General features: G+C 36.0%; 1 pseudogene; it reads right to left on the bottom strand.

Moving 5' to 3' along the window:
• Positions 1–410: 410 nt before the first annotated feature.
• Positions 411–1,206, bottom strand: LOC127561396 (aldo-keto reductase family 1 member C2-like; annotated as a pseudogene).
• Between the last annotated feature and the right edge of the window lie 15,195 nt (positions 1,207–16,401).

Below are 16,401 nucleotides of genomic sequence, written 5' to 3'. Positions count from 1 at the left end.
ATAGGATCTTATCACCCCATCATATAGTCTACTGTTTGATCTCTTCATCTCAATTCTCTCCCTAGCCCAGTCCTTCCTCCACTCAATTGTCAAATTAAGCTTCCTAAATCCTGATACTCTCCTACTCAATAAACTCAAGTGGTTCCCTGTCATCTCCAATATCAAATATAAAATCTTCAGTTTGACATTTAAAACCTTTTACAATCTGTCCTCCTCAAACCCCCCCCCCCCTTTTTTTTTTTCCAGTCTTCTTCCACTCACCATGCACTCTATGATCCAGGCCACTGAACATCTTGCTGCTCCTTACACAATATACTCAATCTCCCAGCTCTAGGCATTTTCATTGACTGTTCCCCTTTCTTGCACTTTTCTTACTCCTCATCTCTACATTCTGGCTTTCTTGACTCCCTTCAAGTTTCACTAAAATCTTCTATGAAAATCCAAATCTCTTTTAGTGCTAGTATGTCCCAATCGTACTTCTTGGCAATAGCTCCCAGGACTGGGTCATCTAGGAGAACAGGAGACTTTTATCCATCTGTGGGATCCTGTGGGATCCTTATAATATGATACCAAGATTATATCATTTTATTTGCAGAACTCCCAACAACTTGCTCTGGTACAGGTAAGGATTGCATTCCACTTGATTATAGACTTTTAAAAAATTTTTAAGCCCCAGTTTTATTCAGGATCATCTCTAATTTTTATGGTTGAAGCTTACAAGCAAACTTCAGTGAATAACAACTTCAGTGAACGTCATAAGACCTATATTCTTACATTTTTCCATGGCCTCCTAAACACAATGGAAATTCACAAAGTCACTGATAATTTTGGAATTTTCATCCATTGGGATTTTGCCAGATTTAAGAGAAGCCAGCCAATGTATAATATAGAACTCACAACAATAAAGCTGGAGGCACTTCAGGACAGGCCTGACCAATTTGGGGATGTGGTGTGTATTCCATGACTTCACTTTATAAAATATGTGCTCTCTGGTTAGCATCCTATCTACAATCTTTGTTTGGATTAACTGTCCAGCTTCTTTTTCATTTTCATATAGGAAAACCTTATTAATATGGTGGAAAACCATTTCAATAGTCACATTTATGGGCTTTTGGAAATACTTTTAAGTACATGTGTACCAAGTCCCAGCAGTGGGATAGTAGTCCCATCATTCATTGTCACCCTATGAAACCTAGAAAGAGCCATTTCTTTTCACCCCACTGGTCAACTCAATTCTATGCAAAGTCAGAAACTCCTACACTGTAGCAAAAACTCAGAAATAACTCTTTTATTAAAATATACTTGTAGACCACCTGAACAGAAATGGAAATTAAATACATTTAATAAATAAATTACTATCTTGGCACAAAGTGATACTGGGTGACTTCATTTAGTTAGAGTTTTCTTTTTGCCATAATAAGAATCATTCATCCCATTTTGACTTGCCTACTAATGTCATCCTGTCAACCTTCAAATATTGAAGGAGGTAACAAAAGGATATTTTAAAAATATTGTGAATCTAATTCTAGTGGGGAAAAACACTGGAGTGGAAATTGTGGGAACACGAGTGTGAGTGAGTATTACATTTTGTTTGTCACAAAGAAAAGAAAATCTTGATGTAGTCTAATGAACATTATACATATTGGAAAATGGTTTTCTTTTTTAAATTTTATTTATTTATTATTATAGCTTTTTATTTACAAAACATATGCACGGGTAATTTTTCAACATTTCAACATCTAGTGAAAGAGCTAAGGGAAATGAGTGTGGACCACAACATAGAATTTCCAGTCCTTCTGTTATTGTCTGCTTGCATTTTTGTTTTCATTCTCAGGTTATTTTTACCTTCTTTCTAAATCTGATTTTTCTTGTGCAGCAAGATAACTACATAAATATGTATACATATATTGTATTTAACATATACTTTAACATAGTTAACATGTATTGGACTACCTGACATCTAGGGGAGGGGATGGGGGAGAAAGTGGGGAAAAATTGGAACAGAAGGTTTTGCAAGGGTCAATTTACTTTCAATGGATAAAAGGGGAATCAAGTGCAGAAGTGTCCAGGCAAACCTTAGCTACAGCACAGCTCAGCAACCAAGGCTTCTCTGTCCTGATTCAACAGATCAATGACACAACATTTTAGTGGTGTAACCTCCAGTTCCAGTACAAAAGGCAAAGCCTGAAACCAGGCAACAGGCTCAACTATGCCAGGCTAACTCAGCATAATAAGCAAGCCACCAGCACCCTCAGCCCTAGAGCTCAAAGTCAGTGATGAGGTCCCTGATTCAAGCATAAGGAACTTGGGACAATTCTCTCTGTATTCCAGGGGCAGAGTTTGACTTTAAAAGCCATAAAACAGGGCCCCCCAAATGAGCAAAAAACAAAAAAGAACCTTGACCAGAGAAAGCTACTATGGTGATATGGAAGATCAAAACAACAATTCAGAAGAGGACAACAGGCCTATATGTGAAAATTCACAGGGGAATATTCATTAGTCACAAATCCAAAAAGAATTTCAGAAGCCAAATAAAAGATAGAACATAAAGTGGGAAAAGAAATGAGAAATGTGCAAGAGAATATCAATAGCTTGGAAAAGGAAGGTCATAAATTGACTGAAGAAAATAATTCTTTAAAAAATACCACTGGCTAAATGAAAAAGAAATCCACTGAAGAAAATAACTCTTTTAAAAGCAGAATTAGTTTCTTCATGAATTCAAGCAAAGTGAAAGGTACTGTATATAAAATAATAGCAATGTTCTGGGATGATCAGCTGTAAATGATTGCTATTCTCAGAATACTCTGAAGAATTCTGACGGAAAATCCTATCCATACTCAGGGAAGGAACTATTTGTGTCTGAATATAGATTGAAGCATTCTCTCTCTCTCTCTCTCTCTCTCTCTCTCTCTCTCTCTCTCTCTCTCTCTTTCTCTCTCCTTCTCTTCCTCTTTTTCTTTCTCCTCCTCTTCCTTCTCCTCTTCTTCCTCTTCGTCCTCTTCCCCCTTCTCCCTCCTTTATTTTCCTTTAGACTTTTTTTTTAGAGTGGGAAATCTGTTTCTTTCACAACATGATGGTATAGAAATATTTTGCATAGCTTCATATGTGATTTCTTAATAGGGACTGAAAGTGGAGATAAGGAAGAGAATATAGAATTCAAAAGTTTCAAAAAACAAATATAAAAATTGTTTTAAATGTAATTGGGGGAAATATTAAATTAAAAAATAAAAGCTTACATCCCCTGAGGTAGAATTGGCCAGCTGGAAAGGGAGGTAGAAAAGCTAATTGTTCTTCAGTTAATAATTTCTTAAAGACTAAAATTGGGCAAATGGAAGCTAATATCTATGAAATAGCAAGAATCAGCCAAACAAAACAAAAAGAATGAGAAACATAGGAGAAAGCATAAACCAACTCATTGGAAAAACAACTGACTTGAGAAATAAATCTAGGAGACATTATTTAAGAGTCATCAAACTATCTGAAACCATCATTTGAGAAAGACAAAGGAGAGAGAGAGAGAAAGAGAGAAAGAGAAAGAGAGAGACAGAGAAAGAGAGAGAGAGAGAGAGAAAGAGAGAGAGAGAGAGAGAGAGAGAGAGAGAGAGAGAGAGAGAGAGAGCCTGAACAGCAAAGATTTCAAGAAATTATCAGGGAAAACAAATTTCCTGGTTTCTTAGAACCAGAGAGTAAAATGGTCACTGGAAGCCAGTCACATCTTGGAAAACATCCCCAAAACTCTAAAGGATATTGTAATCAAATTCCAGGATTATCAGATAAAGGAGAAAATTCAGCAAATAACCAGAAAGAAACAATTCAAATATCAAAGAGCCACAGTCAGGACTACATAGCTAGGACTTAGTAGCTTTAACACTATAGGATTATAGGACCTGGAATAAGAAATTCTGAAATCCAAAAAAGCTTGGATTATAACAAACAATAAACTACTCATCAAAATTGAACATTATCTTTCAAGGGAAAAGATGGATGTTCAATGAAAAGGGGGATTTTCAATCATTTCTATTGAAAAGACCAGAACTGAATAGAAAATTTGATCTTTAAATGGTTGACTCTAGAGAAACATAAAAAAGGTCAATAGGAAAGGAAAAAACACAACATGTTATTCAAAAGTTAAACAATTTAATTCCCATATGGGAAAATTATACTTGTAACTTTTTAGGACTGTATCTTTATTAGGGCAGTTAGAAGTGGTATGCATAGACATTGGGTATGGGATGTGATGATATATAAAAAAATTTAAAGGGTGGAAAAATAGAATAAATTACATCATATGAGAAGGCATAAAAGACCCATTACAGTTAAAAGGAAAGAAAAGAATGAAATGATCATTGTTTGATTCTTAATATCATTGGATTTGGCTCAAAGAGGGAATGACATATACACTCAGTTGAGTATAGAAATTCATCATATCTTATAGAGAAATCGAAGAAGAAAAGAAGAGAGTGGATAGAAAGGAGAGCAGACTGAGAGAGGTGGTGTTCAGAAGTAAAACACTGGAGAGGAGGGACAAAGTGGAAAGAGAGAAAAAAGTATACACAAGGATAGGATGAAGGGAAATTAACAGTTGGCAATTATAATTGTAAATGTGAATGGGATGAACTCTCCCATAAAAAGAAAGTGGATAGCAGAGTGGATTAAAAACTGGAATCCTACAACATATTGTTTACAAGAAACACATTTGAAACAGAGAAATATACACAGAGTAAAGGTAAAAGGCTGGAGCAGAATCTATTTTGTTTCAGCTGAGGTAAAAAAGAAAAAAGGCAAGGATGCCAAATCCAATTTCAGACAAAACAGAAGCAAAAATAGACTAATTAAAAGAATTATGCCTTGCTAGAAGGTACCATAGACAATGAAGTTAACATTAATAAATATATATGCATGGCATCCAAATTCCTAAAGGAGAAAATGAGTTATAGGAAGAAATAATCAGCAAAAACATAGTATAGAGAATTCACTCTCCCTCTCTCAGTACTAGATAAATCTAACCTCAAAATAAACAAGAAAAACTTTAGGAGGTGAACAGAATTTTAGAAAGGTTAGATATGATTTATACCAGAAATTTAAGACTGGTTGAATATTGGAAAAACTACTGGCATAACTGACTATATCAGTAATATTAAGAGAAATTATATAATTATCTCAATAAATCCAGAAAAATTTTAAATAAAATAAAGCAACAGTAGAGAATATTGAAAAAATGATAGGCAGTATCTAATTAAAACCATCAACAAGCATTGTATGTAATAGGGATAAGCTTAAAGCATAGGCAAATAAGGTTGCCTATTATCATCACTATTATTCAATATTGTACTACAAATGCTGGCTTTGGAAAGAAAAGAAGAAAAAGGAATTGAAGAAATTATAATAGATGATGAGGAAACAAAACTCTTTGCATATGATATTATGGTATATTTAGAGAATCCTAGACAACCAGTTAAAAACTACTGGAAACAATTAACTACTTTAGCTAATTGCAAGCTATAAAATAAACCCACATAAATAATCAGTATTTCTATTTCTTATAAACAAAGTACAGTAGCACTATATATAGAATAGCACTATTTAAAGTAACTGTAAATAATGTAAAATATTTGGGAGAGCATAAAAATGAAAAAGGACCCACATGTGTTAGGTTCCTGGCGTGCCTTTATTGCGGGAGGAGTATCTGCCATCTACTTACCCACCTATCTGGGGTCTTCGGGGTACCACCGGCTTCCAACTGGGAAGAACTGCACTGAGCCGAACTGCCGTGGAGTCAAATGGTGCTTTATTCAGGGGTCGGTTACATGGTGCAGAAAAGGTGTGGCAGGCAGGCTATACAATCAGGGAATATTTCAACTTATATATTCTTTAAGCAATGGCGAGCTCCAATCAAAAGTTAAATGCAGGGTTTTGCCTTTTATGGCTGTATATAGATCTTAAAGACTATGTGTCTTAACATAAGGAAGTGTGTGCGTGTCACATGCCTGTCCCAAGGGCCTCATATTCCCCTTACTCAGCAGGAAATGTAGGTTCAAGTTGACCCTGTACTCCAACAATTCAGCAGGAAATGTAGGTTCAAGTTGACCCTGTACTCCAACAATTCCCCCTTTTTCTTTAATCACGGGAAAATGGCCACATGTCGCTAAGGAATTTTCTAGCCATTGAGTGCTGGCTTGGGTCGCGGAGTCAACCCTCGTATCCAAGGTGCACCTGCCATGCCAGGTCCCGCCATTGGTAGGGTTACTCCAACGTTGCCCGTCATGGCACTGCAATGGTCTTACAGACATGGCTTAGCATATTCTTTTGTACCATGGCACGTGAAAATCCTCATCCGTGAAACAAAGGGGTTCCGGTGAGTTTGGAGTACTAGGTAGGAAGAGATTTTCCACTGAGTCAGAGGGATGAAGCCTTTGGTAAAGGACCTGGACATTCTTTTGTACCACCGAGTCAACTTGACTCTTTATAAAGGTAGTCAATTTCCTAAATAGCCAAGGGCCGAAAGATATAAGGAGAAGAAAACCTATAAAGGGACCCAATATGGTGGGGAGTAATGTTGTCAACCAAGGTGAAGTGGAAAACCAGTTTTGGTACTAGGGGTCATTCATAAAGCTGCACCAGGCTCGTTGATGTTGAGGTTTTAACAAAATAAGGGATTCTAAAACTAAAGCATCCAAATTCAATCTGAACTAGTGAGATAGGGGGTGGGGCAAAAGTGCTTAAAGCAAAGTGAATAGGAGCTAGGCGTTCCCATTCTTTCAGGTATTTTGAAAAAATATATACCAGTTTCCCCAATGTTCTATCTTTTCCTCCCTTTTTTTTTTTTTTTTCATGGAAAGGAATTATCAAATGACCATTCCCCATATAAATTCCAAGAGCAAATCAAAATCCCTATACATAACAGCCTAGTACAGTAGCATTTCCTAAAAATCCCTCAAATATAACAGTAACAGTTACACAGTATTAACAAATCCCATCCCAAATCTTAAGCACACAGTAATAGATGATCTAAGCAAGGTTTAACAGTCATTCATCAACCATTCCCAAAGTCACTTATATTAGTCCAAACTACAGTAGATGCAGGATCCAGTCCATGGCTCTCATTTAAAACTGCTGCTTCAGGCTGTGAAGTGATAGGAGGCTCTCATTCCATGCAGAGTGGGTGTGTGCCGTGGTGACAATCAAAGCTGATCAAAGCTGATCCAGGTTCCAGAAGCAAGCCAATATCTGTAATTTGACCAAAATCTAGAGCAAAAACACAAATCTAGCAAATAAAGATTAGATCAGTCTCAGATAGAAAGACTCAGTTCATCAGGTTGCTGCAAAACATGAGGAGGCCAAAATAAATTGTTTCCTATATGAAGAAATGAGTTTGCTTTACAGGCCAAGCAAACGGGTGCAGTCCCAAGTTGCAACATCAGTGAGGTCTCACAGACCCCTGTTAATTGTCCTCTTATTATGTAGAAACCTTAAAGGAACAAAACACAAATATCCAGTAACAGACAGATGACCAAGCGAAATACTCATTTGCCCAAGCATTTAGGATACAATGATTACATATGACCAGACTGAAAATAGTAAGGCATGACATAATTGAATTGCATTAACAGTTCTATTGACCATTGCTCTGATCAGAGAGATCAGTTACAAAAGGAAAAATGCAAGAACATAACTATAACATAACATAAGCAGTTGAGTTTTAACAGCTTATCAATCAATTGTCCCAGTAACTGTCAGAGGGTGGAGCTTTAAAACTCCCAAATAGCATTAACTAATTAATTCTAAGCCCAAAAATTTTTTTACCTCCAATAACAGATGTCATTAATCAAATTTCTGATAACTCTTAAACAATTATTTATCATAACTTTGTAGTAATAACAGAAAGAAATTTCGTCTCAATAAGTTCACAACTTAGAACAATTATCATATCTGGGTAGATGTTACATAAGTGAACATTATACATACAAATCATTTGGCTTTAAAAATACCCAATACATAGAAAAATATCCCAAATTGCATATTGTCCATAACAGAAACATTTTCAAAAGGACAAAGAAAAAACTATTATTTTCAGAGGCCCTTTAAATAACCTCAGGATGACCCAATACAATCAATTTAAACTTATACAAAACACCCAATTCCACATAAAAGAATTCAAGAAGGTTTTTATCATAGCAATTAAACTTTTAGAAATACTCGGACCAAAGATTGGATCACATTTATGACCATATTCCTCAACCAAGAAAATATTTATGTATCAAGAAACAAATATTCAATCAATTAACTTAAAAGTATGTCCTTAAAAATCAGTTTGCTGAACTGGCTGTAATCAGATAAGAAAAAAAAAAGCGGCAGGAACATACTTAAGAGGGGTGAGGGGAGGAGAGGATTCCACATGGCCACCCTTCCCCCACTCCTGCCCCCTAGAAAAAACTTCCCTCAGGTTCCTCATTCAAATTTCCTAATGGGGATCCTTTTCAAGATTTAACCCATCAGTTTCCCAATATCAGGTTTCTTCCCAAATTCACCCATTTCCAACATTCTCTTTCTCCCTGGCTACATATTTGAACAATCTCCTTAAAGAACTTTCCTATCAGATGCTCCTGATGCTACTAAAAAGACAGTGGAGGTGGATGGCTCCCTCCCCCCACCTCTTCACCTACTCCCAAAAGATTTTCTTTCACTTTTTTTAAAACCATGCAAACCTCTAATTGTTCCTACCAATCAGTCCTTCCTAAATCACCTGCATTCCTCTTTCCTTTTCTGTCTGTTTAAAATAGCTAAATTCCATGTACTTACAAAATTAGTACAACAGGTTAAAAGTTTTAAAATCACAAGCAAATTTTCAAACAACCAATTCCCAAATTTCTTAATCATTGTTCTTAAACTTAACAAAGCTTTTAAATCAGCAAAAAACAGACTAGGGGCTGTTTCCAGGACCTCCACCCCCAGAGAGAAGTTAGTTTCACCTTTTCCCATTTCAGAATCCAAAGGGTTTCTGTAAATTTCCAAGCCCATTCAGTACTTTTCTCTGCCTTCACAGAGAATGTGTAGATATTCCATTCAAACTTCTTTCCTTTAAATGTTAGCACACTGGTCTTCTATATACATATTTTAACTTTCCGAAATTCCAAATCCCTTTCAATCTATTTTTTCATTTCTTTTTCTTCCTTTCTCTCACTTTTCTCCCTTTGTCTCACAGGCTGCTGCAGTCAGCCAGAGACAGAGAGAGGGAGAGAGAAAGATTTTTCAAGCTTCTTGATATTTGCTAAGCCTGCACACAGAGGCTGAATCCTTATCTCTTACAAGTTTGCTAACTTTTAACACAGACACACACAGACAAACATGGAGCTCCATTTAAAAATTTTTCCAACCAATAAAACAGACAAATCACACAGAACATAGAACACATATCACACAGACTACACAGTTACAACACTAAACAAACATATAACACATAATATTCTTCAAGGGTCTTACCGCTTTGGGTAATTAATTATCGGGGCAGTAAGAAAGGGCAAGTTGTGAGGAGGTGGAATATACCCTGCAGCCTCGCTTTCTAATTCACCAACGTCTGAGGCACTAAGGGCATTCTGAATTTCTTTTTCATTTTTTACAGGGAGTTTAGGTTCAGCGGCAGGGAAGACGGGGTATGCGAGATTGCTTTCTATGGGGGGAGTCCCTTCTTTGGGAAGCGGGGGGTAGATAGACTGGACTGGAGGGATCTCAATGATCCCTGGGTGTGTATAGTCATATGCAGCCATTTGCTGACCCACTAGATGCCATCTTCCTATTCTTATGCCTGATTGTTGGACCCATGGGCAGACGTCCCAAATCTTCTCTATAAACTCCCTGCATGTTTTTATGGGGATTTTACATTCCTTTTGAGGGCAAAGTTTATATAAGCGCTTACTAAGCACCATCCTCTCCTCCGGCAACAGAAGTGGAATACTCTCCCCACTTCCCATACCTTTTAGCTACCCTCCCTATTCTCAATAGGGGCAACTCAGTGAAGGCAGAGCCCACTCTGCCGAGGCAGTCTCTCTACTCCCCTACAAGCTCCCGGGCTTATCTACGTCCGGTCCCTGGTCCAGGGTTAGATTATACCTTGTCCCTGTTTGGGCGCCAGTTGTTAGGTTCCTGGCGTGCCTTTATTGCGGGAGGAGTATCTGCCATCTACTTACCCACCTATTTGGGGTCTTCGGGGTACCACCGGCTTCCAACTGGGAAGAACTGCACTGAGCCGAACTGCTGTGGAGTCAAATGGTGCTTTATTCAGGGGTCGGTTACATGGTGCAGAAAAGGTGTGGCAGGCAGGCTATACAATCAGGGAATATTTCAACTTATATATTCTTTAAGCAATGGCGAGCTCCAATCAAAAGTTAAATGCAGGGTTTTGCCTTTTATGGCTGTATATAGATCTTAAAGACTATGTGTCTTAACATAAGGAAGTGTGTGCGTGTCACATGCCTATCCCAAGGGCCTCATACTCCCCTTACTCAGCAGAAAATGTAGGTTCAAGTTGACCCTGTACTCCAACAATTCAGCAGGAAATGTAGGTTCAAGTTGACCCTGTACTCCAACACACATGTTCAAAAATCTTTATAGTAGTTCTCTTTGTGGTGACAAAGAATTGGAAATAAAGAGGATGCCCATCAATTGGGGAAGGTATATGAATATAATGAATGTAATTGAATATTCTTGTGCTATAAAAAGGATAAGCAGGAGGATTTCAGCAAGAACTTGGAAAGATTTACATGACCTGATGCTGAGTGAAGTGAGCAGAACCAGGAAAATATTGTACATAGTAACAGCAACATTATATAATGATCAACTGTGACAGACTTAGCTCTCCTCAACAATACAATGATCCAAGACACTTCCAAAAGACCCGTGATGGAAAGTGCCACCCACATGCTGAGAAAGAGCTAAGAAATCTGAATGCAGATCTATTTTCACTTTTTTAGTGTTTTCCTTTCTTCTGTTCTGATTCTCTTTCACAACTTTATTGATGTGGAAATATGTATCATATAATTATACATGTATAACTTATATACTTCTGTTTTGGTGAGTGGAAAGGGGAAGTTTGAAAGGAAAAATATACAACTCAAAATCTTGTAAAATTGAATGCTGAAAACTATCTTTACATGTAATTGGAAAAAATAAAACACTATTAAAAGAGGAAAAAAAATAGCTCTAAAGGGGAAAATTTTTTCCCTACAACTATATATTAACCAATAAAGAGGACAGAATTAATAAACTAAATAAGAAAGTCGAGTAAATAGAGCATAAACACCATTAAGGGGATATTCAAAATTAGAAGAGAAATAGATAAATGGGAATTTATAAAAATAAAAAACATAAATATGAGTAAAGTGAAATCAGAAGAGCAAAAGAAATAAAAAGCTTAGTCAGAAAAGACAAGCAAAAACACACACTTTAAAAAAGGGAGAACATAAAAGAAATAAAAGAATATCAAAAGTATGATATTAAAAATGTTAAAAGACCACTTGTTAATGTTAAAAGTTAATGTTAAAAGAAAAACTATCTATAAAGGAAGTACCAAAGAGAAAACAAATTCCTAGTCCTGATAGATTAGAGAATAATGCTATTAAGTTTTTTTTTTTGTTTTTTGTTTTTTTTTTTGTTTTTTTTTTTTTTTTTAGGCAATGCTAATTAGCAGGATGATTTTAGAAAGGCCTGCAGAGACTTACATGAACTGATGCTGAGTGAAATGAGCAGGGCCAGGAGATCATTATATATTTCAACAACAATACTATATGATGTTTAATTCTGATGGACATGGCCATCTCCAGCAATGAGATGAACCAAATCAACTCCAATAGAGCAGTAATGAATTGAACCAGCTACACCCAGTGAAAGAATTCTGGGAGATGACTATGAACCATTACATAGAATTCCTAATCCCTATATTTTTGCCCACCTGCATTTTTTATTTCCTTCACAGGCTAATAGTACACTATTTCAAAATCCGATTCTTTTTGTACAGCAAAATAACTGTTTGGACATCTATACTTATATTGTATTTAATTTATACTTTAACATATTTAACATGTATTGGTCAACTTGCCATCTGGGGGAGGGGATGGGGGAAAGAAGGGGAAAAATTGGAACAAAAGGTTTGGCAATTGTCAATGTTGAAAATTACTCATGCATATAACTTGTAAATAAAAAGCTATAATTAAAAAAAAGGCAATGCTAAAATTAGCTTATGCTAATTCTCAAAAATTAGCAAAAAAAAAAAATACCGTATCAAAAACTTTTTATGTGACAAATATTGTCTAATACCTAAACCAGGAAACAATAAAACACAGAAAGAAACAATAAGTAATGAATATTAATTTTAAAATTTTATATAAACTCTCTCAAAGAGGGATTAATCCAAGAAATCATTCATTATGAGCATGTGTATTAGAGAAAGAAGGATGATTCAACATAAGGAAATCTCAACATAATCTGTCAAATTAAAAACCCAAACATGGGGGGTGGTGTGGTGTGAGGAGAGGGGCAGAGCCAAGATGGCAGAGAGTAAACATGGCTTTTTGTGACTCCTTTGAGCTTTTCTCAAACCAACAGTAGGTTAAGCCTCTGAACTGGTTTTGGAGTGACAAAACTCACAAATATTTGGAGTAAAACACATTTCTAGAAGAAAATATTTTGGGAGAACTTCAGAATAGATCTGTTTCAATCAGACAGGGAGAGAGTCTGCTGAGTCCAGAGCCAGTAGAACTTGGGGCAAAGAGCTGGAGGCAGGGGGGGTGAGGGAGTGGGGGTGGGGGTAGGAGGAACCAGAGTGTTGCAATATTCCTGCACTGGGGAATCTTCTGTGAGGCTCTTAGGCTATTCTGTCCTGATTGCAAGTGGGTGGTTTAGCAGATTTGCTATAAAAGGCAAATTGTAAGTCATCGAGTCCCAGAAGAATGCAGGATCTAACCATGATTACCCAGCACCAGAAGTCAATCAACAGAACTGCCCCAAGGCAAACTAAAGCAACTGCCACTACTTTTCATTAAGAGCAGACTTCAATCCTTAAAACAAAACAAAAAAAAAATTGAGCAAAAAAAAATAGAACTCTCACCATAGACAGCTTCTATGGAGAGAGAGAAAAACAGACCTGAAATCCTGAGGTTCCTGAAGACAAATCAACTCTTGATGAAGCCCCAAGGGGAGATATGAGCTGGTCCCCATTTCATAAGGCTTTCGTGGAAGATTTCAAAAAGGATCTTAAAAGAAAGAAGAAAAATGTACAAACAAAACTAATGCAAACAAGATTAGAAGGGAAGCAACAAACTGGGAAAACATCTTCACAGTTAAAGGTTCTGATAAAGGCCTCATTTCTAAAATAGATAGAGAATTGATTCTAATTTATAAGAAATCAATTTTCTTACAATTTTCAGATGATGAAATTGAAACTATTTCCACTCATATGAAAGAGTGTTCCAAATCGCTATTGATCAGAGAAATGCAAATTAAGACAACTCTGAGATACCACTACACACCTTTCAGATTGGCTAAGATGACAGGAAAAAATAATGATGAAGATTGGAGGGGATGCGGGAACACTGGGACACTGATGCATTGTTGGTGGAGCTGTGAATGAATCCAACCATTCTGGAAAGCAATCTGGAACTATGCTCAAAAAGTTTTCAAATTGTGCATACCCTTTGATCCAGGAGTGCTACTACTGGGCTTATATCCCAAAGAGATACTAAAGAAGGGAAAGGGACCTGTATGTGCCAAAATGTTTGTGGCAGCCCTGTTTATAGTGGCTAGAAACTGGAAAATGAATGGATGCCCATCAATTGGAGATTGGTTGGGTAAATTGTGGTATATGAATGTTATGGAATATTATTGTTCTGTAAGAAATGACCAGCAGGATGAATACAGAAAGCTTGGAGAGACTTACATGAACTGATGCTAAGTGAAATGAGCAGAACCAGAAGAACATTATATACTTCAACAACGATACTGTATGAGGATGTATTCTGATGGAAGTGGATTAAGAGAAGCTCTAACTCAGTTTCAATTGATCAATGATGGACAGAAGCAGCTGAACCCAAAGAAAGAACACTGGGAAATGCTTGCAAACTGTTTGCATTTTTGTTTTTCTTCCCAGGTTATTTCTACCATCTGAATCCAATTCAACAATGCATCCAATGCAACAAGAGAACTGTTCGGTTCTGCACACATATATTGTATCTAGGATATACTATGATATATTTAACATATATAGGACTGCTTGCCATCTGGGGAAAGAGATGGAGGGAGAGAGGGAGGGGAAAAATCAGAACAGAAGTGAGTGCAAGGGATAATGTTGTAAAAAATTACCCTGGCATGGGTCAATAAAAAGTTATTAAAAACAAACAAACAAACAAACAAACAAATAAATAAAAAGAGGCAATGGAAAAGAAAAAAACAGAAATTATCTGAAGAAAACTCCTTAAAAATAGATTTGATGAAATGGGAAAAGTTTATAACTCCCTACAAAATAGATTTGATGAAGTGGAAAAATTACAAAATAGGTATGAAAAAGATACCAAATCATTGAAAAACAGAATTTATGAAATGGAAAAAAATGCAATAAACAAAATAATTCAATTGGCCAAATACAAAAGGAGCTAAAAAAAAGGCAACTAAAGAAAATAAAAATTCAACAAATAGAAGTGAATGACTCAATAAGTCAGAATCAGTCAAACAAATCAGTCAAACAAATAAAAAAAATGAAAAAAGTAGAAGAAAATATGAAATACCTCCTAAGAAAAACTATTAACCTGGAAAATAGATTTAGGAGAGAGAATCTGAGGATTATTAGACTTCCTGAAAATCATAATGAAAAAAAGAACCTAGACATTATCTTTCAGGAAATCATCAAAGAAAACTACCCTTATATCTGAGAATCAGAAATTAAGTAGTCATTAAAAGAATTCCCCAATCAGGTCCTGTAACATGTCCCAAAATGAAAACTTCAAGGAATATAGTAGCTAAATTTCAGAATTATCAGATCAAGGAAAACATATTGCAGACAGCCAGGAAGAAACAATTCAAATAATGAGGAACCACAAAAAGGATTACCCAATTACAAAGGATTAAAGAATTGAAGGGCATGGAACATGATAGTCTGAAAGGCAAAGGAACTTGGATTACAATCGAGAATAAAGTATCCAGCTAAAATGAACATTAGCTTTCTTTTTTTTTTAATTTTAATTTTAATTTTATTTTATAATAACTTTATATTGACAGAATCCATGCCAGGGTAATTTTTTTTACAACATTATCCCTTGCACTCGCTTCTGTTCTGATTTTTCCCCTCCCTCCTTTCACCCCCTCCACTAGATGGCGAGCAGTCCTATATATGTTAGCTAGAACATTAGCTTTCAAGGAAGAAAATGGACACTCAATGATACAGATGAATTTCATGTATTTCTAATGAAAAGACCAGAGCTGAACAAAAATTTTGACCTCCAAATGCAGAACTTAAGAGAAGCATAAAAAGGTAAAAAAGGAAAGAACACTTGAGAACTCTATTTCTGTTATGTGTATATTTAGAGAGTGTGGATATAATTTTATTTTATTATGATAATATGAAAAAGAAACTAGAGATAGAAAGGGGATTTTACTGGGAAAAGAGGAAAAAGGAGGTAAAATAAGGAAAATTATATCTCAGAAGAGGCAAAGAACACCTATTATAATTGAAGGAAAGAAGGGAGGAGGATGAACATTATATGGATTTTATTCTCATCAGATTTGGCTCAAAGAGAGAATATCAGATATATTTGGTTTCACAAAGAAACTTGTCTCACTTTATAGGGAAGTAGGAGGGGAAAAGGAAAAAGAAATGGGAAGGCTAATAGAAGGGAAAACAGAAATAATAGGGGAAAGGTATGAGAAAGAGGGAGGGCCTCTAAATGGGGAGGGCTATTTAAGGGAGATGGTGATCAAAAGCAAAATATTGGGGAGGAAATAAGGGGGAAAGGAGAAAGAAAAGCATAACTTGGGGTAAATAAGATAGCAGGAAATACAGAATTAGTTATTTTAACTGTGAATGTGAATGGGATGAGCTCTCTCATAAAGCAGAAGCAGATAGCAGACTAGATTAAAAGTCGGAATCCTATAATATGTTGTTTAAAAGAAACACATTTAAAGCAGAGTGATACATGCAAAGTAAAGGTAAAATGTGGGAGCAGAATTTATTATGCTTCAGATGAAATAAAAAAAAAATCAGGGGTAGCAATCCTGATCACAAATCAAGCTAAAGCAAAAATAGATCTAATAAAAAGAGATAACAAAGGAAACTATATCTTGCTAAAGAGCACCATAGCTAATGAAACAATATCAATACTAAACCTATATGCACCAAGTGGTATAGCAGACAGATTTCTA

This window comes from Antechinus flavipes, chromosome 4 (genome assembly GCF_016432865.1).
Source record: "Antechinus flavipes isolate AdamAnt ecotype Samford, QLD, Australia chromosome 4, AdamAnt_v2, whole genome shotgun sequence".
Classification (NCBI taxonomy): domain Eukaryota; kingdom Metazoa; phylum Chordata; class Mammalia; order Dasyuromorphia; family Dasyuridae; genus Antechinus; species Antechinus flavipes.
This window is presented reverse-complemented; position numbering and strand designations above follow the sequence as displayed.